This window comes from Ambystoma mexicanum, chromosome 3q, assembly GCF_040938575.1.
Source record: "Ambystoma mexicanum isolate Mex_15411 chromosome 3q, UKY_AmexF1_1, whole genome shotgun sequence".
Lineage (NCBI taxonomy): Eukaryota > Metazoa > Chordata > Amphibia > Caudata > Ambystomatidae > Ambystoma > Ambystoma mexicanum.
Window position 1 is genome coordinate 183417654 of NC_090926.1, and position 14378 is coordinate 183432031.

A 14378-nucleotide genomic window follows, 5' to 3' on the forward strand; every position below is an offset into this window, starting at 1 on the left:
AGGGAAACCATGTTTCCCAGTACTGACAGCCCGAAGGACATGCCAGTTTCCCCATAACAGATGAGCAAAAGAGTATAGTGAAGCTTATGGCTTCATTGCACTATACAAAGTACAGGTCAGTATCAGAAATGAGAGCAAAAAGTTTGGGGGTCCATTAAAATGAAAGGAAAGGTGCAGTAAAGAGAAATCCTTCCCAACAGGAACTAACTGAAACAGCTCAAAGGCCCTTGACAACATGGAATGAAAAGATCCAACTTCGCCCGGTGGGGAGGCACTATGGGGCTCGTCCACATGTGGCGTTTCTCTGTGAAACAGGACAGTGCTTGTCGGTGCCCCTAGCCATGTGCAGAGCCGTGTAGCGGCGAGGTGGATGGGTCGGATGATACAGAGGACCAGCGCCAACCCCCCACTAGACTTTCTCTTCCATGGGGACAGGCTCAACCTCGGAGGCTCGAGGGTCCAGTGGAGGCGTAGGCCCCTGTGCCAGAGGCATCTTCTGCTGGATTTCCATGACCAGTCGTTAGAATATCCAGCGATGCATCCATCGATCAAGGGGTGAAAGGAGCCAGTGGCATAGGGTCTGGACTGATGAGTCTCCTCTTGCGAGCAGGGGACCTGTGTCCACCCCCCCCCCCCCCACTTCGTGATCCGTCTCCACATACCGAAGAGGTTCCAATGGAGGGGGGAGCTGGGGTGGGAAGGGGGATTTGTCCCCCCTCATACGGCTGTTGGGTTGTTGCAGTCTGTCTTTAACCAACCCCAGAGTGGCCGCTGCCTTAGACGCTGTCTCCGCAGCTGTATCTCGCCTCAGCAGTACGGACAACCATGGGGTGGTCAGGGAAGACAATTCTTTCACGGACCCACTACTTCCACGCGGTGGTGGTAGACATTGTTGGCTTAGTAGACGATGGGCTCATCAAGGCCCTTGTCAACGGCACAGTTGACGACTCAGTTGACCTGGCAGGTGTTCGATTTCACAAGTCCTCTCCAGAGTAGTCGGTTTATCTGCTCACACACAGAGGTTGAGCAGGGTTAAGGAATCTCTTCGAAGAGGCCCCTGTCGTCGGCAGGCTCACAGTGGAGGCTGATGGCAATCGCGTTCTGCTTGGAGGGAGAGCGTTCCTCGGACCAGCTGGTCCTAGATGAGGTCTGACAATGCATTGAGGCTGAGTGAGTGGCCTTGCCCGACTTGAGTCAAGCTGTTGGGGAGAATTCTCAGTTTAGTGCTTAGTTCCTCCCACCTTAGAGAACCCCGATCTCTTGCTGAACTTTGTACTTGTATTCTGTGTTCCTTTTAACTTTGGAGTCTGAAACTCTATAGGCATCATCTTTACATTGCAACACTCAGCACCTTCAGTGCAGTGGCACAGGGACATCTTAGATTTACCAAATGTTTAAATACCTTCTCTTGGTGAAACTACGGTTTCCAAGAGCAATGAAGTGAAACTGACTTTACTTACATGTGTAACTTTGACAAAACACTTTACCATAGGGTGCAGGAGGGGTTACTTAGTATCCCCTTTGTCTAGTTTCTAATGTAACATTTTATGTTACCCTTTCTACAATTAATGGCTGGTGGCAGTAGTTTACTTTTTACTAACTGTGTTTTTACCGCTGGCTGCGTTCGCAGCTGTAGTAAAGCACCCCTGGGTGCCCATTTTGTCAAAAAGCCCCCCCCCTACTTTTTTCGCTATCTCTTGTTGGAAAGGTCCTTCATATTTACTCTCCGTGCCAAACCAAGTTTGGATGGCGGGATTCACAAGTGAAGCCTGCCTCTGGCTCCAGTATGTCTGGCAGGGTCGGGAAGTGAGGGAGGTGCCAAACACTCCCTGTGCTTAATCCCCTTGGTTACAGAATGCACCAAAAGGTGATTGGCCGGCTGGCTATCCGGCAAGGACAACTACCCTGCTGTGTGATTGATAGCTAGGCTGGAAAGAATGGGAGGAACCTGCATAAAAGGCGAGGAGTATTGGCTTGGAAGGCAGAGTCGACCACTGGACAAAGGAATCTGAAAAAACTTTTAAGAGACACCTGCTGCAACTCCTGGACAGTCGGTTTGCCCGGTGAAGCTCTGCTGCTGTGTTGAAGCTCAAAATTCTCCTTGACTAGAGAAGCCCTGCAAGAACGACTTCTCCCTTTGAGTTGGTGGGACCAATCAACTCCAAAGTAAGCCCGTCAGGATATCCTCTTGGAGCTGGCTGTATTTCCAATGCTGCTGCTGGAACCGAAGTGCCATGGAGAGGAACACCAGATTGCGTGCGTCACTTTTAAGTCAAACCCGAGTGCTAGGAAGATCCTGCGGACTTGCCTGATGCAGGACTGACCAAGCCTGAGCCACCTCAGAGTGCTGGACCCCTGATGCGAGGAAAGTCTGAAGTGGTACCCGAGAACCGCAGTGTTGCTATTTGCTGTCAGACGCGAGGTGCTGAAACGTTGAAGAACCGCTGAACTGAAGTTTGCCCATTGCGGCAGCTGACCTTACCATTGCCGAGCAAGAGCCCCCAGACGTCCTCCCTCTTGTCCCCACGACTGAGGCTCAGAAACAGGATATGCAAAGCTGTACAGGAAAAGAAGCCAGCTGGAACCATTTCTTCTAACCAGAAGTACTGTAAAGTCTAACAGAACATACCTCTTGATGTGTAGCCATACTTGCCCTCAGTCAAGACCGGTCTTGGTTACCATGCAGAGTTGCTAAAGCTTTGCCCTCACAAGCCGCTCAGCTTGTGGCCCTTCATGTGTTCCATTTTCTACAAACCTTTCTAAAAACATTGTGCAAAACTACCTACCTACAAAGATCTTCCGCTCCCCTTGACATTGTGCAATTATCATTGGCTGTCCTGGCTCCCTGGGAGACACTGCTTTACCTCAGACTTTGTACCTTGGAAGGTGTTTAAAAGTACGACTGAGTTATTTGTTAACCTTGGTTTTATTCCTCTTTCACCAAACTCAGTATTGCTCTAAATGTACCAGTGATAAATCAATGGCCACAGTGTCCTAGCTATTTAAGTGACCTGTGGGTGTAGGAAGTGTGTGCGCCATCGTCAATGGGTTTCATCTGATTTAGTGAAACTAAGTGTGTTTTGAAGTAGATTTAAGTGTAGTATGATTTGCTCCCTTTCTAAAGGCTTATATAACTGACTGAAATAAATTGTTTAATGTTAAAGGACATTTGCACCGCGCAACATCACCACTAGAGTGGTCCGCTTGCCACTTGCGGCTCTGAAAGAGGAAGTGAGGATGAGTTAGTGGGAGGAAGCAGGAAACGTGCAAGAGAGCAGTGATGTGCTGTTGGTGACCTCAGCCCGGTGGGTCCGTTGGCTGGGCCTGGGGTGTTTGCGGCTGGTCGTCGTGTACTGTTGTGCAAGTCTATGTGTGTTTTTGTTTTGTTGTTGCAATGTAGTGAAGTTTGTTGTGCCGTAGGTTTGTGGTTGTGTTTGGTTAGGAGTTTAAGAGGTGTATGCAGAGGGGGGGAAATTGTTAGTGTAATTGGTTAGTTGGCATCTCTAGCCTGAATTGAGGCGCCTATGTCCTGGTCTGGGCCCGTCTGGCATTCAAGGTCCCTTTCACATCTGGCCCCCACCTCCACCAGCCTCCCTCAACCCCACCTCTCCTCCCTTCATAATTCTGTGGCCAGTGCACCTGACAAAGTCCACAACTCAGCTAGTGTGGTGATTGCCAATATCTCGACAAGTCCACAACATTGTGGTATCTGGTAACAACTAAGGGGCGGGTCAGGATGTTGGGTGGCAATGGCTGGGGTAGTTGACTCCGTCTCCATGCATGTCGCCTGTGTTCCAGTCTATCCAGTGTCACCTGTCCAGGTGCCGTGGGTTGTTACCTGTTGGTTCTGGGCTGTCAGTGTCTTTTCCTGCTTAGTCATCCTTTTCTCTGTTTCGGTTTGAGTCTGTGGTGAAGAGCCAGGTTTTATGTAATTTCCTGAATTGGTGGTGATCTTCGGTGTTTCTCATTTCTTTTTTCTTAAAGTGTGATTTTAGTTCCAGGGGGATTACATTGTTTGATTGCAGGGGTCTCGGTTTGTAGATTGGCATTTACTTTTGTAGGAATTCTGCTCCTTGCCCACTGATTGCCCTGTGCGTTATGCACATGGTTTTGAAGGTGATGCAATGTTTTACTGGGAGCCAGTGTAGTGTTTTTAGGGCAGGAGCGATGTGGTCTACTCTGGACAGTTTGAGGAGTAGTCTGGCTGCAGCGTTTTGGATCCGTTCTAGTTTCTTCAGGAGGTATTCTGGCATTCTGAGGCAGAGGCTGTTTGCATCATCAATTCTTGACATGAGGGCGACGATAGTGAGTTTTTTCTGTGAGGAGAGGAAAGGTAGGATTCTTCTTGCCGTGTGGAGGAGGAAAACCATTTCTTCACGGTTGCATTTATTTGTGGTTCTAGGGTTAGGGTGTTGTCCATCAGGACTCCCACATTTTTTACTACCTTAGATGGTGTTGGTGCAGTTCCCATTTCCGTTGGCCACGGGATGGCGATTTCATTCTCTTGGTCTTTGGCTATGATCATGATTTCTGTCTTCCTGGGTTGATTTTTAGGTTGAAGACTTCTTTCAGACAAACGATTAGGGTTGAATGATCGGCTTTGGTGTATGATTTTGTAGATGATTTGCGTATCATCTGCGTAGTTGTAGCATGTAATGTATTTTTTGAAGATTCTGATAACTGGAGTCTGGTAGATGTTGAAGTAGTGGTGACAGTGAGGATCCTTGTGGCACTCCAGTCGTTAACTCGTGGAGTGGATTTGAAGGGTTTAATCCATACCGTTGCTGTTCCGTCTGCTAGGAATTATTTAGTCCAGAGTAGTGCTGTGTCTGTAACGCCTATGTCTTCTAGTCTATTGGTCAGGGTGTCATGGCTAACTGTGTCAAAGGCTGCGGAGAGGTCGAGCAAAATAAGGGCTGAGGTGTTTGAATCTGTTAGTTTTTAAGTCTTCCCAGATGGCTAGTAGTGCTGTTTCCGTTCCTCTTGCTGGCCTGAAACCGACTTGAGCTTTGTCTATCAGGTGGTGTTTTTCTACGTGTTGTTGGGTAAGTTTATTCAGGAGTTTTGTCGGGTAGGGAATGTTTGAGATCGGCCTGTAGCTGGAGAGGTCTTCTACATCGCCACTTGTATTTTTCAGAAGTGGCTTGATATATGTTGATTTGAAGATCCTTGGTACAGTCCCTGTTGCTAGTGATATATTAAGAAGGTTTCTGTAATATTCTGCTGGCGTTCCTTGGGCGAGGATTGATTTGTAGATGTCTGGGGGACAGGGATCCATGGGTGATCCAGCTTTCTTGCTGCGTTTTGCCAGCATTGCGAATGCCTCTGCTGATATTTCAGCAAAGTTTGAGTTTGCATTGTGGTTGTGTGTGAGGTTCGGTTGGTTGTATGTTGTGGTTGGTTGGTCTCTCTTGTATGGTTTGTTGGAGGTCATTGATTTTTTTTCTTGAAGTGGTTTGCCAGGTCGTTGCATAGTTTCTCTGAGGGGGTCGGGGTGCTATCGCAGCCTGGTGGGTTTCTCATCTCTTTAATGTTAAACATTTCTTTTTGTGTGTTGGTGGCATTGGCGATTCTGTCATCATAATGACTTCTCGTCGCCTTTTGAATTTCCTTCTTGTATGCGCAGATTTGTTTCTGGAACAGTTTTGTCTGGGTTGTATTCTTTCCTCCATTCCAGTTCCATCTTTTTGTTTTCCTTTTTCATGGTGTTTAATAGTGGGGTGAACCATTTTGCCATTGCTCTTTTTTTTGCTGTGGTGAATGGTTTTTCTGGGGCGATCTCTATTGTGTCTGCAATCCATTTGTGTAGTAGCTGCGCTTTCCAGTCTAGGTCAGCTAGCTCTAGTTCTGTAGTTGAGGGTTTGGTTAATTCCAATTGCTCAAATAAGTTGCTTTCTTTGATGCGTTTCCAGTTTCTTTGTGATTGTTGTGAGTTTAGGAGGTTGGATGCAGACTTGGGTAGGTAGGGAGATCACAAATGGGATGAGGAGGTGGTCGCTCCACAGTATTTGTATCGGTGGTGCTGTGGTGATGAGTTTTTCTTTGGCAAAAATTGTGTCGAGGGTGTGTCCTGCCGGGTGTGTTGCTCCTTTGACTAGTTGTCGTAGGAGCATGGTAGGGAGTTGTTCAATCTGAGTTTTGGGAGTTGGCGTAACTGTCTTCAAACTGTGACTGTCTTCAAACCAGATGTTGAAGTCCCCCAGGATGATTAGATGTTCATGGATGATGGCTAAGTTGGTGATGGCTTCTATGAAGTGGTCGAGGAAGGTTGCATCATATGTCGTTGGTCTGTACACCAGGGTGAATGTGATGTTGGTTTTCGGGCTCGCCGTTAGGTTTATCACCATGATTTTGAGTTCATCAGTTTTTATTTTCAGGTGTCCTTTGAATGCTATTGCGATGCCTCCTTTTTTGTTTTTCCTGTTTATTTGAAGTTGGTTGGAAGGCAGCTTTGGAGTGTGATTTTGTAGTTGTCCAGCCATGTCAATGCTGTTGTCATCGAGTCGGTCGAAGATCTGTTGAGTGTTCTGACATGGATCTTGCATTTAATAAATTGCAGTGGAGTTTGTGGGTGTTTGGTTTGGACTTTGTTTAGGTAGTCTTCTGATCGGTGTTTAGGTTTCCTTCCTGGTCGATCTCTTGTTGGGATGTAGGTTTCGGGAGGTCAGTGTCTTCGAAGAGTTCTTCTAGATTCTGTCTTGGGTTTGTTTTCATCGGGTTCGTCTTCCAGGACTTGTGGTTGCCGATTAGAAGTTACTCTTGTTTTTGTGATGTAGGGTGTTATGGCATCATTCGTATGTTTTTTTTTGTTGTTCATCCTTCTACGTGCTTGTGTTAGGTTGTTTGATGTTGCTGCTTCAGGCGTTGGGTTGGTTTGCTGTGGTGACCAGTTATCAGCGAGGAATGGAGTTAAGTAGAGGGATTTGTCTCTTCTCTCAGTGTTGGTTTGATTTGTGTTTGTCTGTGGGGGTGTGTTCTGTAGTTATATTTCTTTGTTGCTGTCCGGAGTGTTTGTTCTTTCTTCTCTTTTTCTTTCCCTCAGAATGGGTCATTAGCGCGGCATTAGCAGATTGAGAGTTGTTTAGTCTTTGTTTGGTGATGTCCTATCGGTTATGCTTTGGTTTGGTTGTCTTGTGGTGTACTAGTGGGTGTGGAGGGCTGTCCGCTACTAGGTTGGGCTCTCTGTAGGTTGTATTCCGGCTGATGTTGCAGACCTGTTCAGTCACTGTCTTGAGAGGGATAGGGGAGGTGGTTAAGAGTTGTACAGTTGGGTGTTATCGGTGGCTCTGTTTAGTGTCTGTTTCCCTGTACGAGGTTCACTGCGGTGGGCTAGCTATGTGGGTTACAGAAGGATATCTACTAGTTGAAGAGCGGCTTGAGGGCGTGGCTAGGGTTTACGCCTTTTGAGGCCCTAATCAGAGTGGCCCTCCACAGCAATTCACTTGTGGGTTCTGTCTCACTTTAGAGTGGGTTGGTCAGCAAAGTTTGAGAGACCTGTGTAGTGGGGAGGCACCCACCAATGTAGTCTAATATCACACAGGGAAGTTGAAGACAGAACCCCTGCTAGATTTGAGAGACCTGTATAATGGGAGAGAGGCCTATCAATGCAGTGTAAATATCACACCATGCAGTTTGGAGGCCTATCAATGCAGTCTAAAAGTCCCACAATGTAATTTGGGCAGAGAACCCCTGCTAGATTTGAGAGACCTGTATAGTGGGAGAGACGCCCATCAATGCAATCTATATGTACTGCAATGCAATTTTGAGACAGAACTCCTGCTACAATTCGAGAGACCTGTATAGTGGGAAAAATCTATCAGTGCAGTCTAAATGTCACAGTGCAATTTGGGCACGGAACCCCTGCTAGATTACGGAGACCTGTATAGTGGGAGAGAGGCCTATCAGTGCAGTGTAAACATCATACAGTGCAGTTTAGAGGCCTAGCAATGCAGTCTAAAATGTCCCACAATGCAATTTGGGCACAGAACCTCTGCTAAATTTGAGAGGCCTGTTTAGGTCTATAAGAGGGGAGGTCTGTGGCGAGTAGGTCAGAATAGTCCAATATTAAAACAATGATCGGATTTTGACTACGTTGGACGGTGAGGGAGAGAGATGCAGTGCGGAGTAGTCACCTTGCTTAATATAGGTTTGCTAAGTGGCTAGGATTCTAGGGTAGAGTAGTTGCTCTACTCCTAGCCCTGGCCACTCCTACCTTACTGGTCCTTGTAGTTGATGTTTTAAGGCTGGCTTCACTGGTTTCCCCTGCGGACACCTGCTGACACTGTTGGAGCCGCCCCTGGCCTCTGGGCCCTTAGCCGAAGGGGGCTGCTGGGTAGAGGGCTGCCCTGGGAGGGTCATTTAAGACCAGTAGGAACAGCCAATCAGGGAGGGGGTGGGCGGGCTGGGAGGCTGGAGGTTGGAAGGGGAAATCGGGAGCCAGGTGGGGAGGCAGGGACACAGGCTAAAAATGGGGCCTATGGCAAAGAAACACGTGCAAATCACAGGATTGGGCACACAGGTGCTTGGGAGCGGCCTGTTCACTCACCGGAGCTCGGCTGTGAAGCCTTATCAAGAAACTTGGAGTGCAAGTGTATTTGGTTAACTATTGAGAAACTGTCACAAGGAACAAGTTAATTACCTGTAACTGTTGTTCTCCAGCATGGGTCTGCCATGGATTCACATGCTCATGAATATTCCCCGTCATCAGGCCGGGAATCCTCGGTATAGAAAAAATCAGTATCAGTTTTGTTTCCGATCTGTCTTTCTCAGTAGTAACCAATCACTGGTCTCTGGGTCATACTGCCCCCAGCCAATGACTGCCCTCTCCCTAAGCCCCACCCCTGGCAGCCATCCTCAGATTTGGTAGCACGTGAAGTGGCAGAATGACCAAGTGAAGAGCCGCAGAGGGGTAGGCGGGAGGGTTCGCATGTGAATCCATCCCAGACCCATGCTGGAGAACTACAGTTACAGGTAAGTAACTTGTTCCTTCTCCAGCATGGGGTCTGGCATGGATTCACATGCTCATGAATGTAAGAATACATAGCAGTATACACATGCAATCACGGGAGGTGGCACAAGGCTCAATATCGAGCAATACAACAACTCAACATTAAGCAACTCTTACCTCCTCACCAGGCTCACCTTATGCGAACAGGTTGCGCAGCACTGCCTGGCCGACACTTGACTCCTCCCTGGAATCCCGGTCGACGCTGTAGAATCTCATGGTGGTGTGCGCCGACCTCCACGTAGCAGCCCTGCAGATGTCGAGCAGGAGCATACCAGACAGGAACGCCGTAGTAGCAGCAATCGCTCTGGTCGAATGGGCTCTCGGACGGCCGGGCAGCGGTCGGTTTGCCAACCGGTGACAGAGCATGATGCAGCCGGAGAGCCATCTGGAAATGGAAGTCTTCGAGAGAGCCTTCCCTTGATTCACAGGTCCAAAGTTCACAAACAGCTGTGACGTCTTCCGGAAACTCAGTGCGGTCCACGTAGAACTTCAGCGCTCTAGCTACATCTAGCGAGTGCAGAGTCCTCTCAGCCGGCGACGGGAAGAAAACAGGCAACACCAAGGGCTCGTTGAGGTGGAAGTCCGACGGCACCTTGGGCATGAAGGAGGGGGTGCGTCCTCAGCACCACCCTCGTGTCGTGAAAAGTCAAGTATGGAGGCTTGCAAGACAGGGCCTGGATCTCTCCCACTCGTCCTGCAGAGGTGATGGCCACGAGGAATGCTGTCTTCCACGACAGAAACTTCAACGGCACTGAATGCATAGGCTTGAATGGGGCCCCCCCATGAGCCTAGTTAGTACCACGTTGAGCTCCCACGCCGGGGCAGGGGCCTTCACCGGTGGGAACGATCCGAACAGTCCTTTCATAAATTCCTTCACCAGACGAGACAAGGACGCCCGTCCTGTAGTTCTGGTGTAACGTGAGACAGCAGCCAGATGTACCTTGATGGAAGCGCGAGATAGGCCAGCCTTGGCCAAAGACAGTAGGTACGGCAATACTTGAGGGGCCGTAATCCGCAGAGGGTTAATCTTCTGTGCCCGGCACCAGACATAGAACCTCTTCCATTTGTGTCCGTAGCACTTGAGAGTTGAGGATGCCCTGGCCTTTGCAAGAACCCCTCTGCAGTCGGCCGGGATGTCGTATCCTCCAAACTCTAGTGCTGCAGGAGCCAGGCCTGCAAGTTCAGCGACTCTGGTTCATGATGAAGAATGACGCTTCCTTCTCTGGAGAAAAGATCCGCGTCCGTCGGTAGCTTGACTGGTGTGGACGCTGACAATTCCAGAAGGTCTGGGAACCAGATCTGCCTCGGCCACGCCTGTGCGACGAGGATCATCCTGCACCAGGACCTCTTTAACTGGTTGACGAGCCGGAGTGGCAACGGCGGGAATGCATAAAGGAACAGGCCGTCCCAGGGGAACGAGAAAGCATCGCCCATGCTCCTCAGTTGGGGAAACCTGCTGGCGAACCTCCGGCACTTGGAGTTCGCCGCCGTCGCGAAGAGATCGATCTGTGGTTCGCCCCATCGTCGGAAGAGTCGGTCCACTTGATCCTGGCGCAGTTCCCACTCGTGGCACGAGCGCAGCTCCCTGCTGAGTGAGTCGGCGATGGTGTTTTTTTTATCCCTGCCAGATGAAAGGGTACCAGAAACATCCCTTGTGCGCTGGCCCAAAGCCACAGATCCTGGGCTTCCTTGGACAGGGCAGGGGATCTGGTTCCGCCCTGCTTCCAAATGTAAAACATCGTGGTGTTGTTGTCGGTGAAGATCCTCACCACCTTGCCCTTGAGGGATGGATGGAAGGACGGACCTGAGGGCCCAGAACACTGCGCAGAGCTCCAAGATGTTGATGTGGAGTCTTCTCCTCCGAGCACCAAAGGCCTCTCGCGTGGAGGCCCCCGTTGTGCACGCCCCAACCTTCCAGGGAGGCATCCGTCGTCACCGTCACCTGGTGGGGCGGGGCTAGGAAACCTGTTCCCGCTGTCAGATGAGCGCAGACACCCCACCATTGTATCGCCCGACGGAACGTTTCGTCGAGCGAGATCCTGTCCTCGAAGCTGCCCGGCTGGATCCAGTGGGCGTCGAGGAATTCTTGCAAGGGCGGCATCCGAAGTCTGCAATGGGGCACCAGCTAAATGCAGGACAACATCATACCGAGGAGGGACTTGATAGACCTCTCTGGCCATGTCCGTGGCCAGCAGACGTTGCACCTTTCCTCGGATGGTCTTTATCCTTTCCTCAGACGGTGAGGCCCGCCGCGCCACTGTCGAGCTGTGCTCCCAGAAACAGGACGACTTGCGACGGGACCAGGTGGGATTTTGGAAAGTTGGAGAACCCCCAGGTCCGTGAGCAGCTGCACGGACTTCAGTGTGTTCCACGGCAAGCTCCTTTGTCCTTGCCCGTATGAGCCAGTCGTCCAGGTAGGGGTAGACGTGGATCCCCGCAGGCGCAGCCGCGCCGCCACCGGTGCTAGGCACTTGAACACCTTGGGCGCCGATTTTAAACTGAACGGGAGGGCCTTGAACTGGTAGTGCCGCCCTTTGACCACGAACCTGAGGAACTTTTGGTGCCTCTTCAGAATAGGGATGTGGAAGTAAGCATCCTCCAAGTCCAACGACGACAGGAAATCGCCCTCCTCCAGCTGTCCCAGCACGTGCTGGAGGGTGACCATCCGGAACTTCTGTGCCTTGATGTTTTTGTTTAGTCGTTGCAGGTCCAGGATGGGACGCCATCCTCCTGTCTTCTTCCTCACAAGGAAGTATCTTGAGTAAACTCGAGCCCCGAAGCCTCTTCGGGACGAGCTAGATGGCACCTTTCCTGAGCATCGCCCGTACTTCCAACAGAAGTTGAGGGACGTGATTTTTCCTTCCTGGCCTCTGGAGGAATGCGGGGGCACCTCTTCTGGAACTCGAGGGCGTGCCCCAGGGCCAGGGCGTCTAGCACCCAACGGTCGGTGTAGATGGACTCCCACACGCCGACGAACTTCGTCAGCCGGCCTCCCACCGGGGTGCTTCGGCGGGGGCTCGACCCGACGGACGGTTCAATCTTGCTTGGAGGCCGCTTTGCCTCCTTGACCACCTTGGCGATGACTGTGGGATCCACCTGACTTGCCGCATCCCCTGTAGGCCTCCAGCTGCTGCTTGACGTTAAGTAGAGGAGCTGCTGCCGGCTCCCTTGGAGGCACCGGGTCTGCCTCCGGAACTCCGAAAGGACGGCCGTCGTTGTCGGAGCACACCCAGTTCACGGGCCGACTCCGTGTCTGTCTTGATTGCCCGAAGGGATTCATCAACCGCCTTGCCAAAAAGGTTGTTCCCATCGAAGGGCATGTCCAAAACCTTGGTCTGAACATCCTGGCGGAAATCCATCGCCCTGAGCCATCCTCGTCGTCTCAGGCAAACGCTGTTGCCCAACTGACGGAAACCGGTGTCGGCGATGTCCGTAGCCACCGTAATGGCGTGGTCTGAGGCAATCTCACCTTCCTGCAAGATTTCCAGGGCCTCAACCCTCTTGGCATCCGGAAGGAAGTCCAACAGAGGGGCGATCTTGAACCACAACTCCCTGTCATAGCGGGCTATGATGGCCAGGGCGTTGGCCGCCTTGATGGTCGTCGCTGCAGATGAGATGACCCGTCGTCCCATTGCATCCAGTTTCCTACCCTCGCCGTACGGAGGGGAGGTTGAAGTCGAGGCCTATGCCCCCCCCGCTTTCCTCTTGGCCGCCGCCGAAACGACTGAGTCTGGGGTAGGTTGCGCCCTAAGGCACAAGGGGGCAGCATCGGGGACCCGGTACTACTTCTCGTACCGGACCCTCTTCGCAGGAGCCGTGGCAGGGTTCTTGAGGAGGGCAAGCCCCTCATCCCAGATGTCATCAAGAAGCGGTACGGCGAGGACCGTCTTCCTTTTAGCCTCGCGCCGCTGGTAAAGGAACCACTCCTTTTCCTCGGGGCAGAGCTGGAAGAGCTCGGATGCCCTGGAGATCATTGCATGGAAGGATCCAATCTCGTCAGGCGGGGACGCCCGGGCAGGGGGCGACGGGGGGCACGTCCCGTCGTCGCCTCCGTCGTCATCCATACCAGTCGTAGTCGTGTCCATGCCTGTATCAGGGGAAGGGGCAACCTAGTCCTTATCTCCGAGCATAAGGACTGGATGGCTGACAAAATGGCCGCCGAGGTGTCCTGCGGTGCCGGAAACAACGGGTGTGAGGGCTCTTGAGCGTCTGCGTCACCGTAGCCCTCCCGATGGGCTGGGTCTCCTCCACGACTTGGATGAGCTCCTCTTCAGAGGTCGTGTCGGTATCCACGACGGCCACCAACCCCCACCCCCCCCTTTTCCAACGTGGGGGTCTTCTCGATGGGCCTGAAAGACTCCCTCCGCGGTGGCAGGGAGACTCTGGTACCTGAGGGCGCCTCCACTGGTGTAGCCTCCACAGGCTGAGCCAGGGCCGCGGCGACATCCTCAATCGAGGTCCTAGCAGGGTGAATCACGGGCAACGTCACCTTCTGTACGCCTGGGGCCTTCACCTTCGGGGGAGAATCCGAGCCTCGCTCCCCCTCTGCCGGAGTCTTCGAGATCGACCGGTGCCTCTCCAGAAGCTTCGCCGGGTTCTCGGACTTCCTCTTACCCGAGCCAGGGCGTTGGCTCGTGGTCGATGGCGCCGGGGAGGGTGCACCCTGCCTGGCAGCCAAGGAGCCCGACCGTTCGGCGCTCCTGGTGCCCGCGGACTCACGGTGCTTAGCCTTTTGTTGGGCCCCCGTCGCCGGAGCACCCTCACAGGACTTAGAAGACCACTCAGACTTTCTTCTTCTCGCCTGGCGGGCTCTTACCTTCCAGCCAGTTGGCGAGACGGAGGTGGCAATCCTTCATGGTCCGCTCCGACATGTTTCCACAATACACGCAGTCCTTTTCCTTGTGCATCTTGTCCTCATGGAGACAGTCGAGGCATAACGAATGCTCGTCCTCCTTGAAAACGTTCTGAAGCTGGCATCCAGGGCAGGTCCTGAAAAGCTTCCCGGGCGTCAAGCTCCCTTTCTCCTGGGCCATGTCCGGGGTAGGCCTCTGAACTTCTGGAATCCTCCAAAAGCGTAACTCGATGAAATCTTCACCCTTGAGGGGCGTAGAAAACTCCGAAACGGATCCCCGTTGATCCGAAGTAGAAACGGTGGAGCTTGAGGCTCTTAACCGAAAAAATGAGAATCTCCTGAAAAAAGAGCGAAAACGCAGCAAAAGCTCGAGAGCTAAGCACGAGGACTCCCAACACTTGAACTTGCGGTAAAAATCTGAGGATGGCTGCCAGAGGCGGGGCTTAGGGAGAGGGCAGTCATTGGCTGGGGGCAGTATGACCCAGAGACCAGTGATTGGTTACTACTGAGAAGGACAGA

General features: G+C 51.8%; 1 protein-coding gene across 1 annotated transcript in view; it reads right to left on the minus strand.

Annotated features, from left to right (window-relative positions):
- The window catches only part of LARP4 (La ribonucleoprotein 4), a 615863-nt gene that overhangs the window by 139949 nt on the left and 461536 nt on the right, over window positions 1-14378 (minus strand). The gene's annotated exons all lie outside the window — the stretch shown is intronic.